Source organism: Micropterus dolomieu, linkage group LG05, assembly GCF_021292245.1.
Source record: "Micropterus dolomieu isolate WLL.071019.BEF.003 ecotype Adirondacks linkage group LG05, ASM2129224v1, whole genome shotgun sequence".
NCBI classification, from domain to species: Eukaryota; Metazoa; Chordata; class Actinopteri; order Centrarchiformes; family Centrarchidae; genus Micropterus; species Micropterus dolomieu.
In genome coordinates this window covers 20,657,086-20,675,405 of record NC_060154.1, presented here as the reverse complement: position 1 = coordinate 20,675,405, position 18,320 = coordinate 20,657,086, and the positions used below count along the sequence as shown (strand labels likewise).

General features: G+C 43.3%; 1 protein-coding gene across 1 annotated transcript in view; it reads left to right on the top strand.

Annotated features, from left to right (window-relative positions):
• Positions 1-4,208: 4,208 nt before the first annotated feature.
• The window catches only part of sema6bb (sema domain, transmembrane domain (TM), and cytoplasmic domain, (semaphorin) 6Bb), a 275,790-nt gene continuing 261,678 nt past the window's right edge, over positions 4,209-18,320 (top strand). The window contains exon 1 of the mRNA XM_046049049.1: positions 4,209-5,000. The gene's annotated coding sequence lies outside the window, so the exon portion shown is untranslated. The remainder of the gene's footprint in view (positions 5,001-18,320) is intronic.

The window sequence follows — 18,320 nt, the reverse complement described above, 5'->3', positions numbered from 1 at the left end:
CATAATCTTAAAGCTATGTGAACCCACTTATTAAATGACTGAGTTGTCAGAATGACTGCAACAGAACCCGTGAAGTTAATGTGTCTGATCACATGAACCCCACATGCAGTGTGTGCATCTTTGTTGAACCATGTGATTACTTGGTGGGATAGAAAAGGAGACTGAGGCATCTTTATTTTACATTCATATTTCTGCTAATCTTGGAAGTTAGCAGACAAAAGCTCTTGCTGTGAAGAGTTAATCTAACTTTGGCATCAGCATATCCCTTCTTAAAGCTACACCATTCTCCTCTGCTTTCTTACTGTACTTCAGGGGGAGGACAACTGGGCTGCTCTTCTCTATTTCCCTATGTTTAAAGATTAAAAAGTGCATTCTCCATCAAAGCTTGTAGTTTTCTACCTAAGCTTTCTTGCTCTCTCAAGGCAGCTCTTCTCCCTTTTTATCTGGCTCAGGTCTACTGACGGCCTTCTCTGACAGACCGAGTGGGATGAAAGGAAACAGATGAACAAAACACATATTTATTTATTTATTTATTTATTTATTGTCAGCACACAAACTTTGACAGGAGATGACATGGCATAAGTTATTTTGTTGAACGTAGCTCAAAGATTCTGTGTCCTGAATCATTTATATGCAAAGTAGCTGGAAACAGAATAAAGAAGCTAATCTGGGGATTCAAAAAAACAAACACTTGGAGAGCTATTTAATATCAAAGTACTGTAGCTACATTATGTACACTGACAGTTATTGTGGAAGTCCTCCCTCTCTTCCTGCATACATCCTGTGTTACCTACACAGAACTGGTTTTCCTGAATATCTCCTATTTTAAGCAATGGTTGGAAGACATATTCAAGAAAAGCAGCACTACAATATATAAAAATACTCCCTTACAAGAAAAGTCCTGCATTCATTCTTATTTGAGTAAAGGTACAAAAGTATCATCCCAATATGTACTGAAACCTGCAACAACTGATTTTTTGGCCACTTGGAGTCAGTATAAAAAACAAACTGTAAACACAACACTGACATATCATCACATTTTAAGTTGATATGACAAACTTGTTTCCAAACAGCTGCTAATTTACACATCAGACATAAACGGATCAAGTTAGCATTCATTTGGAATGATGGTTCTAGCTACCTGTCGAATGTAAGTCCAATATCAACTCTCCTTTTAACTCTAATCTGTTTAACCTGTTTTCGGTCTCCGCCAACTCCTGCTTCTGTAGCTGCTAAATGCTCCACAAATATATCTGCCGTTTGATGCTAGGAAGGTAAGTGTACAGTTTGGTTTTTAGAGCTTTTTTTGCTGCCTGCTGCAGCCAGCGCTTACAAAACAAAACCAAAACTGTAAAGTTTGGCAGTAAAACCAAAACAATAAGCTGAAAAGCTAAAAGACACTACAAAGCTGTGGAGAACTTCTGAGTCAAGTCATAGTTTTAAGTGGGTTCGTTGCCTTTCACAAGTAGTTATATGATTCATTGCTATACATTGATTACAGCCACCTATATTACTATGTCATAACCATTGAGATGGAGATTTATCTGCATAAGACCATTATATTTTATTAGTTAAGCATATGTTGTGTATCTATGAACTTGTAACTATACCTCTCAAACAAATGTAAATGTAAATAATTTTTTCATTCTTTAAATGTAGAAGAAAAACAGATACAAGTAAAAACCACGTGTCTAAAAATTATACTAAAACTATTTAGCCTAACTTTTTACAGAAGAAATAACACATTATTCCTCTTTATAAATGAAAAGTTTAATTCATAAGCAATAAAACACAGCCTTGCTCGATTCTGAACTTTGGATTTTGCTACTACAAACTTGGTATGACCAGTAGCTAATTGTGACTAATGTTAGATAACAATTACAATTTAGATAAATATTCCTGCATTAATTGACTTGATAACTGTTCTCTTCTTGTACTACTGTTCACTGAATTTGTCATTATTACATAACACTCACTTGTAGCCAAAGTGGCTGCTCTTCAGCAAAAGTTACATAGTGCCGCTTAAAGAAAAATGCTTGGTTAGTTTCCAACACTGATTCTGGGAGGAGTAAGAGTGTAGTGCAGCAGCTGGGGCAAAGCTATAAAAGGTGTCAGTTCTCACACACACTCACACACATGCAGACTCATAAGTTTACACACAGACAGGAAACTCCTCGTGATTTTTCAAGACAAAACACTATGGTCTCGATTCGTATAGACACACAGGTGTGATGGTTTGTATGTGAGAGCAATAGAGGGACAGAAATCAAGTGCGTAGGGACAACTCATCATTATTCCACTGTTGGTGAAATTAATTCTGCCTGAATAATGATATTGCTGTCAGAGCAGTTTCCTCTGTTGTAACCACAGTGGGCCTGTACAAAGACTTTTAGCATGCCTCCTCTGGACAAAGGAAACTTTCTTTTTAAGTTTTAATTGTGGAGGCTACAAAGTCACAGGCAGCGTGGGACGATAAGGTAAGCGGGATGAACAATGTTAATACGTATTACAGTGCTGGCGCAGGCACATTTTGGCTGTGTACAGGAAGATAAGACAAAAACAAAACAAAACAACAAGCAAACCGAAGCAATGTCCTACAATAATATCAATGTCACACAAAAGTAGGCTATATTATAAACTCCACAAAATGACAGTGGATTGAAAAAAAGAAACGTGTATAATAATAGCCATAATATGACAAGAGAAAGCCTTTTAGAGGCGTCTTTCAAAACAGCTTCCGCCACCCAGAATTGCTGCTGACATTCAAGAAAGCGATTATTTTAAGACATTTACTTATGTACATGAAGTAACAATATCTTATGCAAAAATATTTTTTGGTATTAAATCTCAAATGAGATAACCTTAGGCTAAATCATATTCAGTAATAACAGCTTTTAAAAAATTTCTCCCAAATCTGGAGTTGAGTCATCTGATTTTGCAGCACTGATTAGCAGATTGTATCAAATAGGCTGTCAAATTGCTGGGAGTAGATTTATTAAGATGGCAAAGAGAGTAACCTACACACATGAGCCTTCAAGCCTATAGGAATCAGTATTTCAGCAATGAATTATTCATGAATCAAAGCTTAAAAGTAACATTGGTTCAGTGCAATTTCATGCAGAGGTCCAGTAGGCTAGGTCTTTAAGACATATCAAACAGCACCAGCATTATCCATTGACACTGCTTATTTTGTTATTAGGTCCTCTACAGGTACAGGCCATATTAGATTCCTATTTGCGGTCAGTAAGAGGATGTGGAGTAGACTGATTTAACACTCATAAGTCAGTTTCCTCCATATCCTCAACCTCAAACCCAGAAGTGTAGATTAACAATTTGGCTGGAGGCTTATTGAGATTTAATTAGACAAAATTATCCCTTTGTTGTGTTAATTTAGGCCAAAGCAGAAAGACCTTAAACTCAGGGATGGAAACCATTTTCAAGTTACTGTATATGTAATTGCAGTGATTTGGACTTTCAAGAATTTGAGATTAAAACAAACTGTTCTGTGGGTCCTATAAAATATATCTTCTGAATCACATGATATCAAATAATGAACCTTTTTGCCTAAAACACATAAAGGGAATAAAATGTTTTGATGCTAATATCTTACATAAGACCGTCGCCAGTGTTTGATCAAAATGTATCATCACCTCAGCCACTATCTGACCTAGCACAGTGAGTCTCTTTCAGGTACTGACCACATCGCTCAACCACAAGATTATCCACAGTGCCTAGCAATAAATAGTCACTTTGAATCGGCCTTGTGATTTTATTTTAACGTCAGCACAGCAGGCTAAATGTAACCTTTCAGACCTTTTCTAAACCGTCTGTTCTTTGTCTTTTTAGTATAAAAGGTTACTTGGAATATAGTCTACCTAAGAACAGTGCTCTCTGTCTGATGTGCGCCCCCGGTGTAGTTGTCGTGTCTATAACAAGATGACTAATTTCGGTAGCCTAGTCGACACACAGCAAGCAAGTTTCTGCCGCAACTGGCTTGTCAGTGATATTGATGAGTGGGTTTTTTAAAAAAGGGATTTGGCGGCTCATAATTAAATCCAATTAGTCATCAATCAATTCCATTCCAGTCTCCGTATAATTCTGCTTCAGGATTTGGCACGAACAGGCTTTAGGAGTCTCCTGTGGATGACAGCGGGGAGCAGTGCCGGAGATGCTGTAGCTCACACAACCGCTAGAAGACAAACGCAGTGGTCCTCCCCGCCTCACCAAAGCTGCTGAGTGCAGCCCAAGAAACAGGAACTATTTTTAATAAACCTATGAATGGGACTTTGCCCCGCGCTGGATCCTGAGCCCCGCTTTGTGAGGAAGTGGGGCGCAAAGGCAGATAGAAGGACAGTCTTTTCTTTCAGTTAAACCCGAGGTGGGAAAAGACGCAGCAATGACAGAGCAGCAGTCGTACGCAGCGGCAAAATAGACCAACTATTGTGGGGACGGAAGATTGATAAAACAACTGGGCGAGCAGCGAGAGCGGCAGAATTTCCAAACGCTGCATCTGGTTTGGTGCCAGTGGTGTGCTGGATGGCTTATTATTGCGTTGTCCTTTTCCAGCGTTTGCAGATTACTTGGGGATCTCGGACGGCTGTTTGTGAGGGAGTATTGCTACATAGACCAACGGGGAATGCCATGTGTCGTTGCGCGACATAGAAGCTCTTTGTGGGCTGTTTTGCACCGGGGACAGGTGGTGCCGTGTCTCTGCGTGTGTGTGTGTGTGTGTGTGTGTGTGTGTGTGTGTGTGTTGAAACTAGCAGGGGTGCACGGACACACAACCCCTGAGACAGTTGTCTTAGGGATGTCAGGCCGGAGTACGGGATCAGTTTTTGCCAGAGACAGGTGCGACGGGGAGGAGTAGTTTACAAAGCCCTACACATGATCGGGTAAGGCACTAACGAGCCTCTGATCACTCTCGGATTTTTTGTATCCAGCGGGACTCACAACCGGCTCATACTGTCGTTTCTCCGGCACCTTTCCGCCGATAACCAGAGGTAAGTGACCCGAGCTGTCCGGAGTGGAGGTCTGTGGTGGGTGGTGGTGGTGCGCTCCAGGGGCACAGGCTCTATCGCGCCTTGATGCTTTGGATAAATTCTATTGCTTCTGATTTGACGAAGGAATTTAATTGTGGGAATTGGTTTAATGAACTAAATCAATAGCCTACATCATAGTTAATCTGTAATCTTTGCTTTTACAGTAGATTTCATTATGTAAGTCTTAATTTCATACTGCGTAGCTTGCAGCTACAAGCACAAAACAAGGAGCTTTCAGCTGGCACTTGCCCATCCACCTATTGATTGGATATTGACAGGCCTCGGATCGTGTGATTGAAAATGGCTGACAATTAGTTATTGACCAAGACCAATTGTTACTGTACAATCTGATAAAAGCTACTCTAATAATACCTCCGATGTCACTCACACACCATAATTAAACAGGTTTTCTTCGAGGAACTGTTTCATTGGAAAAGTCTGGTACTTTTCTCGCTGTGTCAAGATGAATTTTCCCCTTTTGACATTACAATTGATTTAGAGCACAACTAGAAAAGCTCATTTTCAAGCCAGTGAGTTGCAGAACTGTGGAAGCAGAGACTGCATGCGTTTTCACCGTGGGATTGGTCAAAATGTGCCCTTCTCTCTGTGTTTCTCACTGTGTGTGTGTGTGTGTGTGTGTTTGTTGTTTGTATGGCGTGTGTTTATCTGCTAGGGGCTGTGCATGTTCTACAGTCCTACCCGCTGGGCTCCTGGTGTCCACTATTCCCTCCTTCAGGCTCTGACATACCTCCCTCTCTCCCCCTGCAGTAGCAGTCTTTACAGTACACTGAGCTAGTTAGCTGGATAGTCAAAATCACATTTTTAGCTTTTTGTGCGAGGACTGCTAACTCTCAATAGCTGGCTCCAAGTCTCCTAACATTTCACCATTTGGGGGCTGCATGTTTTTGTTGTGGCCCCTGTTTCAAATTCAAATTGCCTTTCAACTGCCTTTTGTCCAACACCGAGGTTTGTGAACTGGAAAGAGACACAGAGAAGTAAGTGAAGTCCCGAAGGGTCAGAGCATTCTTATAATGAGCCCTAGTGTGTGTGAGAGGAGTAGGAGAAGCGAGGGAGGGAGAGAGAGATGGACACACATCTAAAGAAAGTGAGACAGTGCTCCTTGTCCAATGCAAGGGTAGACACAGCCAAGGGAATACCAGCACCTCCACTAACCTTTCCGTCACTCTGACTGTGTCAATCAGCCTTGGAGGACAAGAGCCTCTTTAATTCATCTTCCTCTGGGCTGCCACCCACTCTGACAGCCAGGGCCCAGGGGTGCTGCCGCAGGTTACACATATATCCTTCCTCCCTGCTGCTCAGATGCTACGTCAGGGGGTGGTGTACTGCACCAGACTCGGTTTCAGAGCCTTTTCTTTTACCTTAACAGCAGTGCAAACAAGGGAGACACAGTGGGTGGTGCAAGGGAAGAAGTTAAGATGAAACATGAAGGGAGAGATGATCATGAACTAGATATTGTCTAATCATCTGAGCGCTACAGCTTCTTTGGCTTGACAGAAGAAGAGTCGTGCCCTTTTCTCTCATGGGGTGACATCCTCTTGTAGGCCCGTCGCCCCACAAGTAATTACAAGAGAAGTGCTATCAGAAGGAATGAATTAATAGACAACAGAGGAAATACCTGTCTGAAACGATCTCTGATCTTCTTAATGTACCGGATCTAGTTTTCATTTGCTCAGAAGTCAAGGACAAAACACATTGTTAGAATTGAGAATAGAATCATCTGAAAATCTACCCAAAAATAAAACTAGTATTCCAGCGTTCGGCACAGGGTTGTGAAAAAGATCAGGGAACCAAAAAGATCAAGAGACAGACCTTGGAGCTGCTGCACTGACACATATTGTTCGTTTTACTGCAACCACTACAGAAATATTAGCCCTTCGTCAAGATTTAACCCAGTAATAGTGTCATAAAACTTACTTTTGTTTGATCATACTGAAGGATTTTATAATAAGCTTCCTCAAAAGAGTTTAATTTCTTTCTGCAGGCAGAGGAGAGGGGATTAATGTTTTCTCAGTCAGTATATAAATAACCAGGCTGTAGGAAGCCTTACTCCTGCCAAAAGAAATGACTCAGTAGGGGGCAAGATTGCACAGACATATAAGGCAAACATAAGGAAAGTAATCGAAGGAACAGTGTACCTGATGTTAGAGCTCATGTCCTGAACACTGGAAGTGATTAGCAGAGAAACCCCAACAGGAAGAAAAAGCAATAGTTCCAAGTAAATGCCTAATATAGGAGCAGGATTTTGTGTCAATGGGGAACTCCGATAACAAGGCTAAATGTGTGCCCAGGAAACCAGGCAGGGGGGTTGTACCGTCCCAAGGTCCCAGAGCTGATGTCACTATTTGGCGATGTCTTCACCGTCCCCAGTGCTTCTCCTCAAAGCTTAACAAACTGCTCACTGGAGCTTGGCTAATCCTTGGCTAGCAGTGCCCAGTGATTTATTATAAAGTTAGTTAATTTGGGGAGATCTGACCGTAAACACATGCCCTTGACAGATCTCCGCTGTCTTTACCAAGGCATCTGCATCGCCAATTAGTTTGAAGAACTGTTTGTTTGTGTGTGTGTTAGTATGTGTGTGTGGGTCATTAAGAAAAGAAAGAGAGAGTGAGTGAGAGTTTGCCTATGTTTATCAGCCAGAAACATAAGGGACATTGTACATCTCTTTGTGTCTGTTTGCCTTCCTGTTTTGCATGGACTGTGTGTGTGTGTGTGTGAGAATCAGTCTGTCTGTGCCCTATGTGAGTGTGATTCAGCACTGTCCAGCATTGGTTGAATGGGTGCCCTGTTTGCGCTTCGTTCTGACGCCAACAGCCGCTCTGCACCCCTTGCCTCGGAGCAAGTGTTGCACCCTATGCTAAAAAAACAGGTGCTTTTACACAGTGACTTAATCCCTCTTCACCGCCTCTTTGCTGCACCCTGCTGGGGTTACGTCACCTGTGGGCCTGGGGCAGCTCCGAGGTAGAAATAAAAATCCTAGATTATTTAGACAAAAGCTTCATTCGGCAGACAAGTTCAGGCCAAAGTAAAGATGCTTACTTTTACTAGGTCAAACTGTGGTCTTTTCTACAGTCACAGAATCTGATTGCAGAAAATGTGTAGAAACCTGTATTAAACATTAAAGCTAAAATGGAGTGGGTGTCACTGGATTTAGCAACTTGGATTCTCTCATCAGAAAAATCTTCTCTTATGATCTAAGTTAGGGCCTCTTCACTTTCCTGTGCCTACATTTAAAGGGACACTCCACTGGTTTAGCACATGAAAGTTATAGTCATAAGGAGCTCAGCCCGTGAAAACGGCAGTGTATAATGTCTACTGTAGCTCTGGAGGGAGCTGTCGAAATAGTTTGAAAGAAAGAAAGTTCAAAACAAAGGTTGTTTTACAAAGTGAAGGTATGTTATCTGAAATAAGTGGGCATTTAAGTTAAATTATGGGAAATGTGGGATCCAGTGTTTTTGGAGATTGGCCCATGGGGACTAAAAGTCAGGTTGTTTTTTTTTTACCTCTGCCGCTTCGATTTATTTTGATCACTCAATCCGTTTCTTTTGAGTCACCCAACTTTATGAATGTGCAATACTAAACAGCTGGAGTAGTCCTACTTTGCAGTAATTGTTTACTATGGACTGCTTTACATAAGACTTAAGTTAAAGACAAAACCACCCTTTTTCACTTACTGTATCTAGTGGTAAATATTCAGCCAGGCAGATCTCCTTCCACCCCAATACAATGAAATTTAATTGGCACTTTTTATGGCATTGAGATTTGCAGCATGTCTTTTGAGAAACAGTGAAACTATTACTCTAGATAATCAACACGCTCTCAACAGTTTTCATCAGGACAATTTTGTTGGTAGAAAGTATTTCCTATGAAAAGTGTGTATACCTCTGGAGGTAAGTGTAGTATGATTTCTTGCAATTTGCGTGTGCAGACCCTTTAATTTCCCCCTGGCTGAAGTTTCTTCCTAGCCAAAATAAGTCATAAGGTAAAACATTTGAGTCTAATTACATTTCAACATTGCACCAAATACACGTGCATGAACACCTGTGTTTCCTGCTATTTCTTCTGAGATTGTCCAGTCTGTCTTGTATTTCTCTGGGTTTAGGCCAAACTAAGGCAGATGTATTAGAGGTGTCCTCTGTGGGAGCAGAGCTGTCGCCATCTGCATCACTTGAGTCTGAGACTGACAGACTGGTAATAAATACTATTGAGCTGCAGAGTCTGGGGGCTTGTGTTAAACCTGGCACCTCTAGCCTCCTTTTCATTCTTTCTCCTCAGCATTCCCCACCTACTTGTTTTCCTTCGCACATTCTGCCGCCATACCGCTGCCCCCCTCATTACCTCGCTTCTCCTGTTACCCCCCTCCTTCCTGTCCTTTGCTTTCCTCTCCACTGCTTTATTCCCTCCTCCTCCTCTCCATCTCCCCTGGACCTTGATGTCAAGGCCTCTCAGGCAGTGTGGTCTCTGTCTGCAGCCTGTCAGGGCAGGGACACTGCCCACTGGGACCCTGAATGGGACAAATTGACCGTAACAATGTTCCCACTTAGCATGTGGAGCTGGGAGAAAGAGAAGGTGAAAAGGAGGGCCTGATGATTGAGGGGCAGGCCAGCCGCAGTGGGGGAGAGAGAGAGAGAGAGAGAGAGAGAGAGAGAGAGAGAGAGAGAGAGAGAGAGAGAGAGAGAGAGAGAGAGAGCAGGACAGCTCTTTGAAATGTATGAATCTAAGACTTATATTAAATCACACATCTCGCCTTTTTAAATCCTCTCTTCACATCATCTCTCTCTTGTTCACAGACACACACACTTACAGCTTTTCTTGATGTTATTTGCCCAAGGCTAGTTCTGGGGTTGCCATAGCAGCAGGATAAACACTTTTGCCTGTGACCCTGTGAGCCCTCACACACACACACACACACACGCGCACACACACACACACACACACACACACACACACACACACACACACACACACACACACACACACACACACACACCTCATTTTCAAGGCCCAGATGCCTTCCAGGGGGGTTCATCAAGCCTGGAAGTTTGATCTGCACTAAGGTGCTACCGCTGCCTCAAAGGGTCAAGGATCATCCAGCCCCCCATTAAAATTCAATAAGGGCTATAGCCCAATGGGAACACCTCCGCCATTTAATCACACACCGCTGCTCCCTCATCATCTGCTCTCTCCCTTTTATCTTTTAATCACTTGTTTTTCCAGTCCTGTCTTCCTTTCACTCATCTCTCTGTCTGCTCTATGGCTTTTATACATCCAGTGCAATGCCAAGGCAGCCAGAATAGATGAGAGAGTTCAAAGAAGGAAGCCCGATATAGTCAATACTAAGCGCTCTTTCATTTTTCTTAAAAAAAAAAAAAAAAATTCTCTCTTATGGTTTCTCTCATCGGCAGCCACGGGCTAGTCTCTCCCCGGAGTTTGTTAAGTCTATGATTTCAATATTTTTTGTCTATGCCCTTTAACTGTGACAGAATGTCTTGGAGAAGTTGGAGCGATTTCATGTTGTATAAGCCTGAGGTGGCGCAGTATGACAGGAACAAAGAATGCAGCTGCTATCACCAAAGGCCAAGTGGCTGTTGAATAAAGATGCTTCCCGTTGGTAAAACTGGCATTCCATGTAGGCTTATTGTACCTCCACAGGGGGAGTGTGTTCTTGCGTGTGTGTCTTTCCTATATCTGAATAAGGTAGACGCATTGGATTCTTCCATTCTCTGCAGTGGTGAAAAAGAGACATTTCCATGAGTATAAACTCAATCCTGCTGGCAGTGGACCAAGAGTGATACTGTGGGGGACAGGATGAAAAGACAGGCAGACATGACTGAGACGGACACCAACTTTTACTTCCTGGACACAAATAACCAGTATGTGAGCTGAATGTTTTTCATGGCCTGTTTGCTTGTCATTAAGCTGCTGCTTCCCCCCACTCACACACACACACACACACACACACACACACACACACACACACACACACACACACACACACACACACACACACACACACACCCACACACACACTTCTTCTTCTCCCTGTCCATCGCCCTCTTATGAAGTCTCGGTGTCAGCAGAGCCCCAGTTTGTTAACAAGAGAAGAGACTAATGAGGGGCAGGAAGGGAGAGGACAGGCCAGTCCCATGTACCACCCGGAATACATGAATGCACTCTGTCACACTGAGGCACACACTTGCATATTCTCAGACACACACGCACACACACACACATACACACTCACAGCTAAGTAACAAGCCACCACAAGCCCAAAGCCTGGAGCAGCATATTCAGCGCCAGCAGCCATACTGCAATTATATTATTTTTCTTCTCTGACGTGATATAAATAGCAACACTTATTTCCATTAAAGCATTCACATACGCACTTTGTACACCTCCTCGGTTTTATTTCCCATGCCAGGTTGCTATGATCACTAAGCAGATAACTAATAAGGCACAGTTTAACTATGGTATGGTGGGAGACATAGCAGAGAGGATGCTGGTCACACACATCCTGAATCATTTCCCGCATCAACACAGCGTGAATCTGAAGAAACTATGCCCTGTGGGGCAGACTGGTATTATCCTACTGCTGTTTTATAGCTGATTCATTTCTTAGGGGAACTTCCAGCCCACATGGCTCTATCCTGTAGTTTTATGGTCGCGGAGAAGCTGCAAAAATAAAATGAGAATGTTGCCGTTACTGCTGTTGATGGATTTGTTTATTACTGTGGCTGCAGCCTCAGCTATTGTTGCAGCTTGTCTCATTGGCGCTCTGGTTTTAGGTTTGTGACTGTACTCTTTAAAAAAAAAAAATCTAAATGTCTGCTCATTTTGCTGCCAAGCTACCACTTGTTTTGTGCTTTGAGGTAATTAACAGCTTAACGCATTCAGTGACCTGGGGGAGCCAGTCATGCTGAAAAAAGAAAAAGAAAGCTCTGGCTTGCTGGCAGTGGGCGCAGGGCAGTTGGCGAAGTGGAGGGACAGAGCAGAGACTGTGACCTGCTGTCTCCCTTCATCCGATGGTGAGTAGAAGTGGCATGTTAACGGGTGAAGCTGAACTGTAAGGGTAATGGGGAAAAGTAGAGAGGCACAGAGCAGAAAGAAAGCGAGAGTGGAAAATGGTGGAAGAGTCTTGAGAGGATGCTTGTTCTGCCTCTGTTGCTGTTGGAAAGTGGAAGGAAAGTGGGTCCTTGAACGTACTTGCCTAAATTAACGGCTCAGAAGCACCAATTAATGTACAGCCTCGCTGTGGTTCTCTGCTCTGCTGAATCAAAGGGGTCTTGCTGTGCAGTACGTCTGCTCATCTCGTAAGCATGCAGTCACATTCACACTCATGCTCCCACCACACACACAGAGGGGATTTTAGCCAAGAAACTGGAGCCAATGAATGAGAGATGATATGAAAGTGTCACATGGAGCTACAAGCTGAATGTCAAGGTTAAAGAAAAGAATGGAGATTTGAGCTTTGTTAATAAGTGGCAAAGGGATGAAGGGAAGGTGAAGTCCGATGTACTTATGATGGGATAAGATGAAATAAGGAGTGGAGAAGGAGGAGGCGGAGGACAAAGTGTGCCCTTCGAGGGTGGGAATCACAAAATCAGACCCAGGACCCATCTGGAGGCAACAGGTCTGGTGACAGCAGGCGGGTTCCTGATCCAAGTATCCCAGCCGTGGGTGACAGCCAAGGTCTCCCCGTGTCCAAGACCCCTGGAGAATCAGCCAGTCCACCAGCAATCTGTCCCCTGATACTAACCACTTCAATATGACAGAGAGGCATGTTTGTTATGATGGGTTATGGATTGTAATTGTTCAAATTGAGAGTGGATGGTTGATTACATGGTATTAGCGCTGCTGTCAGAGATGAGTGGATTGTGTGTGGATGGTAGATGGTCTGTATACTGAGGAGTTACGTGGAAATGATAGAAAGGATTTAAGCTTCTTCACAGCAAATCTGTTAATGCAGTACATTATGTCCCGATCTGAATTCATTAACATTAATTTCACTTGATACAAGGAGTGGTAACAATGGCAGCCACAAACCAATATGCCACAAAAGTAAAAATAATTGATAACCTACACACATAACCACTACTTCTAAAGCCCATGTTACAATAGAGCTGTTGATTGGCAAGTCCTCTGTGCCGGATTTTCTGTGGTTGCTGTGCATTCAGAGTACCATAGCTAGCGTGCTCGCAGTAGCTAGTGGGTCATTCGTATTTGCATGTAAATTTTTTTCACCCCTTGGCTTGACTGGTGGGGCAATCAGAATGGCTCTCTCTCTCTCTGCATCACTAAGAGGGAGGCTGCAATGACTGACATTCAGAGCTCAGGCCAGGCTTCACCCTTTGCTTTCATTCGCTTGTCCGCTCACATGTTCGTTTCTGTGGGAAGGAGAAGGAACAAGACAGGAAAGGGTGTTGTGCGTTGTGTGTTGATGTGGTATTTAGTTAGTAGTTTCTTTGGTGTATGTGCACAGTCCCTTTCTTAGCAGCTTGATTTGCTCTAAACATGAGAATTAGACCATGTCATCCCACATCCTCCTACCTCATCATCCGGCCCTGGAGCCTCAGCTCGGCCACCTCCATCATCCCATGGCGCCACTGAGATGGACACTTGCAAAGCTTTTCTTGCGTGGACCGGCATGACACACACATACACAGGCACACACACACACACACACACACCACCCACATGGCGATGATGGATACATGTGCAAGCGCATATCTGCACGAGGGAGGAGTGTTTGTGCTTGACTCATGTAGCACATCCCAGGGTTTGGCAGTCTGTCCGTCATGTCTCGGGATCTGTCATCAAATGAAACGTGCTCCTTTAGGTCTCCGAGCTTGAATAGCTTGGTTTCTCTGGTTGCTGAGTGAGGCAGGCAGCAGGGACCATGGGGAACAAGGAAACTCAGGAGGGAACAAGCGTTTGAGTAAATCAGTTCAGCGAGGGCATGGGCGAATTAGTGAGTGAGTGAATGAGGATATATGAAGATATTCACATCCCCTACTGTTGGAATGTATATTTATGCCATGAATATGTCCATTTAAGAGGCATTATTTCAAACATGTCTGTTAAAGAAACCACAATGATCCTCTGTTGAACAATTCTGCTCCATTTGTTGTCCACATTCACTGTTCTCTTCCCAACACCGATGTAGGCGCATCATGTGTCTTCGTCTGAGAATGTGAGTGTTTCTCTGCCAATGTGGGAAGTTATGTGTATATATACAGTCTAAATAAACACAAAACTATTTTAAAAAGTTTCCCTTGTCCAGTTTATGCTGGTGTATGTTTGATGTGACAACACTTCAAACATTTCTCTAATCCTCCTCCTTGACATTTGAGCTCTCAGTTGTTTTATCCCAAATTAAAAGGATGATACTGTATGGCTTGTCTGCTGCACGGTAAACGGAAACATTGCTTTGTTGCTATTATTCTTTGCTGTATTTGTGTATTGGCTGCTCTTCTAAATATAGTATGAGGAGCTGTGGCACCTTATGGACTTAAAATGTATGCGTATTGGCCTTTTAATCATCAAGTGTTGGTTCTAGTTTGTTTACGTCTGGGCTCACAGCGTATTGATTTTGACAGTAACCTTTCTCTCAGCGATGCAACTCGTGTGACAACTGCTCTTTTTGACCCTGTCCTTACCTGGCGACATCATCACTGTGCTGCCTCGACATCTTGTTGTGCGCATCAACATGCGGCTCACTTGTTACCTGCTGTGGCTGCTCTCACCTTTTCAACAATTATGCTCTTGGTTCTTATAAATAGCCCTGCTTGTTCTGTCTGTTTCATTTCAAAACCAGCCGCGCTCTCCCCTGGCTCTCTGCAGCAGCAGCAGCACAGGGAAACTCGATCCCAGAGTCTAAACTGAAGTAATAAACAAGACAGAAAATGCCTGAGAGCCAGCTCTTGCAGGCCTGAGATATGTCATGTACCATGAAACATTAAGGGTGTTGTGAAAAGAGAAAAGCATTGACTTGAGTTTTTCCACTTGCATGCATGTTGGAGAAGAATAGCAATAAAAGCCATGTTGTTGCTGGAACAGCAAGTAAACAGAGGCCTTGGCCAAAATAACCCAAATCATCATAGAAACATGAAGCCAATGAATAAGCTTTCCGATCTGCCTCCTGCTTTCCCAGCATGCTTCTAACTCGCATTGGAGCGTTTTTTTTCCTCCTCAGTTTTTACGTTATTGATGACTCTCAGTGAGCGCGTTTTTAATTGTATTGCCCTGAGGGGGTGAGCTGAGTGCTTCGTTAGAAGAAACACTGGTGAGCACTGTTCCTGCCAAATGTTAAAGATGGCAGTTATTCTTTAGTGAGGTTTTTAGTTGTTATCGCTTGCCTGCCGGACAGCATTGCTCCTCTCCGGTGAACAGTCTTTATTAATTCTAATAAAACCTTTTTTCTCTGTCTTTTGGCTCGGGCTGCTTCACCTGGCATAGAGATCCTCTCTGCTGTCATCAGCACCATTAATGGCCACAACAAAGTAGCTTTGAAGCTCGGCAGGGCTAAGGCTGTAATAGGGGGACAGCTCCAGGCTCACTCTATAATGGAGGGAATGCTCAGGGGCTCCTTAGTTCAGATTTCTGTCCCCTTTCATAAGATACGGCCCTAAAAACTACAAACCAATTAGGTAGGTACATTTATTGTCACAATACATAATGTGACATTACAGGGAAGTCAACAAATGCAGCAACATGGATCATAGCTGTACAGGATAAACAATGCAGAAGTGGTGAGTGTCGCTACTTGGATCTATTTTGAAGATAGCGATAGCATCTGCTGGGAGCTCCGTATTTATTGCTGTCTCTTCTGTTAATTGGATGCATTATGTTCATTTCCTTAACCGCTTTTCAAATCTTAATCAGATGGTTATTTACTGTCTTGCAGGCTTTAACCAGCTGGCTCCAAACATCTTCAGCTCCATGTCGTCGTCTTCTGTGCTTGTGTCTCCATGGTTTCCTCGGCTTGTTTAGTAGTCAAGCAGGCAGGGTTCTGTGTGTCAAAGTGTGTGTATGTGTGTGCCCGTGCTTGTATGTGAGGGGGTAGGTTAATATAATAGTGTCTCCTGCCTGGTCTGGCATAAATACAGCGAGGCCAGTGAAAATGTGATGGGGATTATTTATCTGGCAGGTCTGAGTCAGTCCACAGAAGGAAAGACCACGCCACTGCGAGGAGCCCTCATTAATATAATAACACTCCTCGGTTACAGCTAGCATGCTTCACGCTCTTTATGCAGAAACAAATAGACACCTAATGGCTGCTTTGCCAGACCCTCCGTGGCCACATCACTTCTCATTTTTTATATATATATTTTTATATTTGTGACTAGTCTTTCACAAAATTCACAAAAAGAGAAAAGGGGAAGCTGATTATGCTCTCCACAGTCACATCTCCTTGTGTTTTACGGGCCATCAGCTCAGCATTTCCCTGCCATTGTCAACTTGGTTCCCCGGTGCTGATAAGAAGTAATTGCAAGTGTGGCAGTTGACTTGCTTCTTCCTTGAGAGTTGCCATCCAGGCTGAAGCAGGCTTTTAGACTCTTTTTGTTCCCCTGAAAAGTCTACATCAATATCTTTGTCTGGAAGGTGGGGAGATTTCGTTTGCATCTGATAATCCCTTTTCACTCCTGAAATTAGTTTCTCTCTCTTGAGGCTAACACGCAGAAGCAAAATTACAAATGAGTGAGGATTACAAATGTAAAAGTGTGAAACAGAACAGATAGGAAAAATGTGTGTGTGTGTGTGTGTGTGTGTGTGTGCGTATGTGTGTGTGTGTGTGTGTGTGTGTGGAGGAGGCCTCTCTGCCAGCAATCAAGGACTCTTGCTGGGATACTCACCTGATTGAAATGAATAGATTCCTGGATAGTGGATACAGGAGGAGGGGAGTGTGGAGTGGTAGCCGGAGGACTCGTCTTTCATCACACACGAAACACACACACACACACACACACGCTCAGTGGCTCATTAATGCACCTTAGCACCAACGGCTACACCAGGCAGCGAGCCAACTCAAAAACAGAGGCTAAGAGGTGATGCTCACCACGGGCCACCCTGGGCTGGGTAGAGGGGTAAAGCTGAGCCTCTGGCAAGTTTTAGGTATCACTCATTAGTATCCATACACAAACTAATGAAGAGCCTGGAGAGAGAGAGAGAGAGAAAGAGAGAGAGAGACCAATCAAAAGTAAAGAAACCGAAACACACAAACATGCACACAAGCTACAGCACAAGCACGTGCAAAGACACAGCCGGCCGTGAAAGCAGCTCAGCTAAACAACCGTTTTCACTGAGGACTTGATATTTAGTTAGACTTACGGCTTAGGTGTGTCTGTGTAAGTGGATGTAGTGATAAATCTTAAAGCAGAACACTCTCCCCGAGCAGTCGCTGTATTTTGTTGAACTAGTTCTCCTTCATATAAATGCCAGGGGACGCAGACACACATGGGAGACTAGTTACAGAAATAGCCTGGGTTTTTGTTCATAAACACAACTCTTGCCTCATGGAAACATAGTAATCTATGTATGCGTGTGTGTTCGTATGTATTTGTGCACCAGAGTTGTTTTTCAACCCCCACCCCCCAACAGCTTGCATCAGCATGATTAACAGGAAAGCAATATTGATTTTGTCAAAGTGGTTTCAGAGGCAAAATATTATTATTTAGTCTGTGTATACGTCAGGACATTTTGTTATTGTTGTCAGGCGTCTCAGTAGCCTTGCTCAGGAACGCTCTGAGAGGGGCTGCTTATTTTCAAGGCTCAGCGAGTCCACGGCCAAGGCAGCTAGTTTCTCTTCCAAGGCCTCCCGAGACTCAACCCTGAGGACCTGGACTAATTCTTCTGCATCACATTACCATTCTCATTAATGTGACTGATTATACGCTTGGAAAGAGTGGGCCATAGTCGTGAGCCAATCGGCCAAAGTGTTTACTGGCACACAAGTGTGAAAAATCAGAATGCCCACTCGTGTTGAGTCATTTGTGTCTTAGATCATTCTGACAGCGGCGCACAGACCTTTGACATCTTATTCTGTCAGAAATGAATTTTTTAACTTATTTAGATGGTGATTTAGGATATGAGGCTGTGTTTGTGCTTGCACTTGCAGGTTTGTTTTGTCAGGACATATCTGCACTTTGTAGTGTAGTTTCTATGTTTTTGGAAGAGAGATTTTGCCGAAGTGAGAATTTAATTCACGTTGCTGTTGGTTTTCACCCACTTAATTAACCTTTCTTGATGTAGTGAAAAAGGAAAACA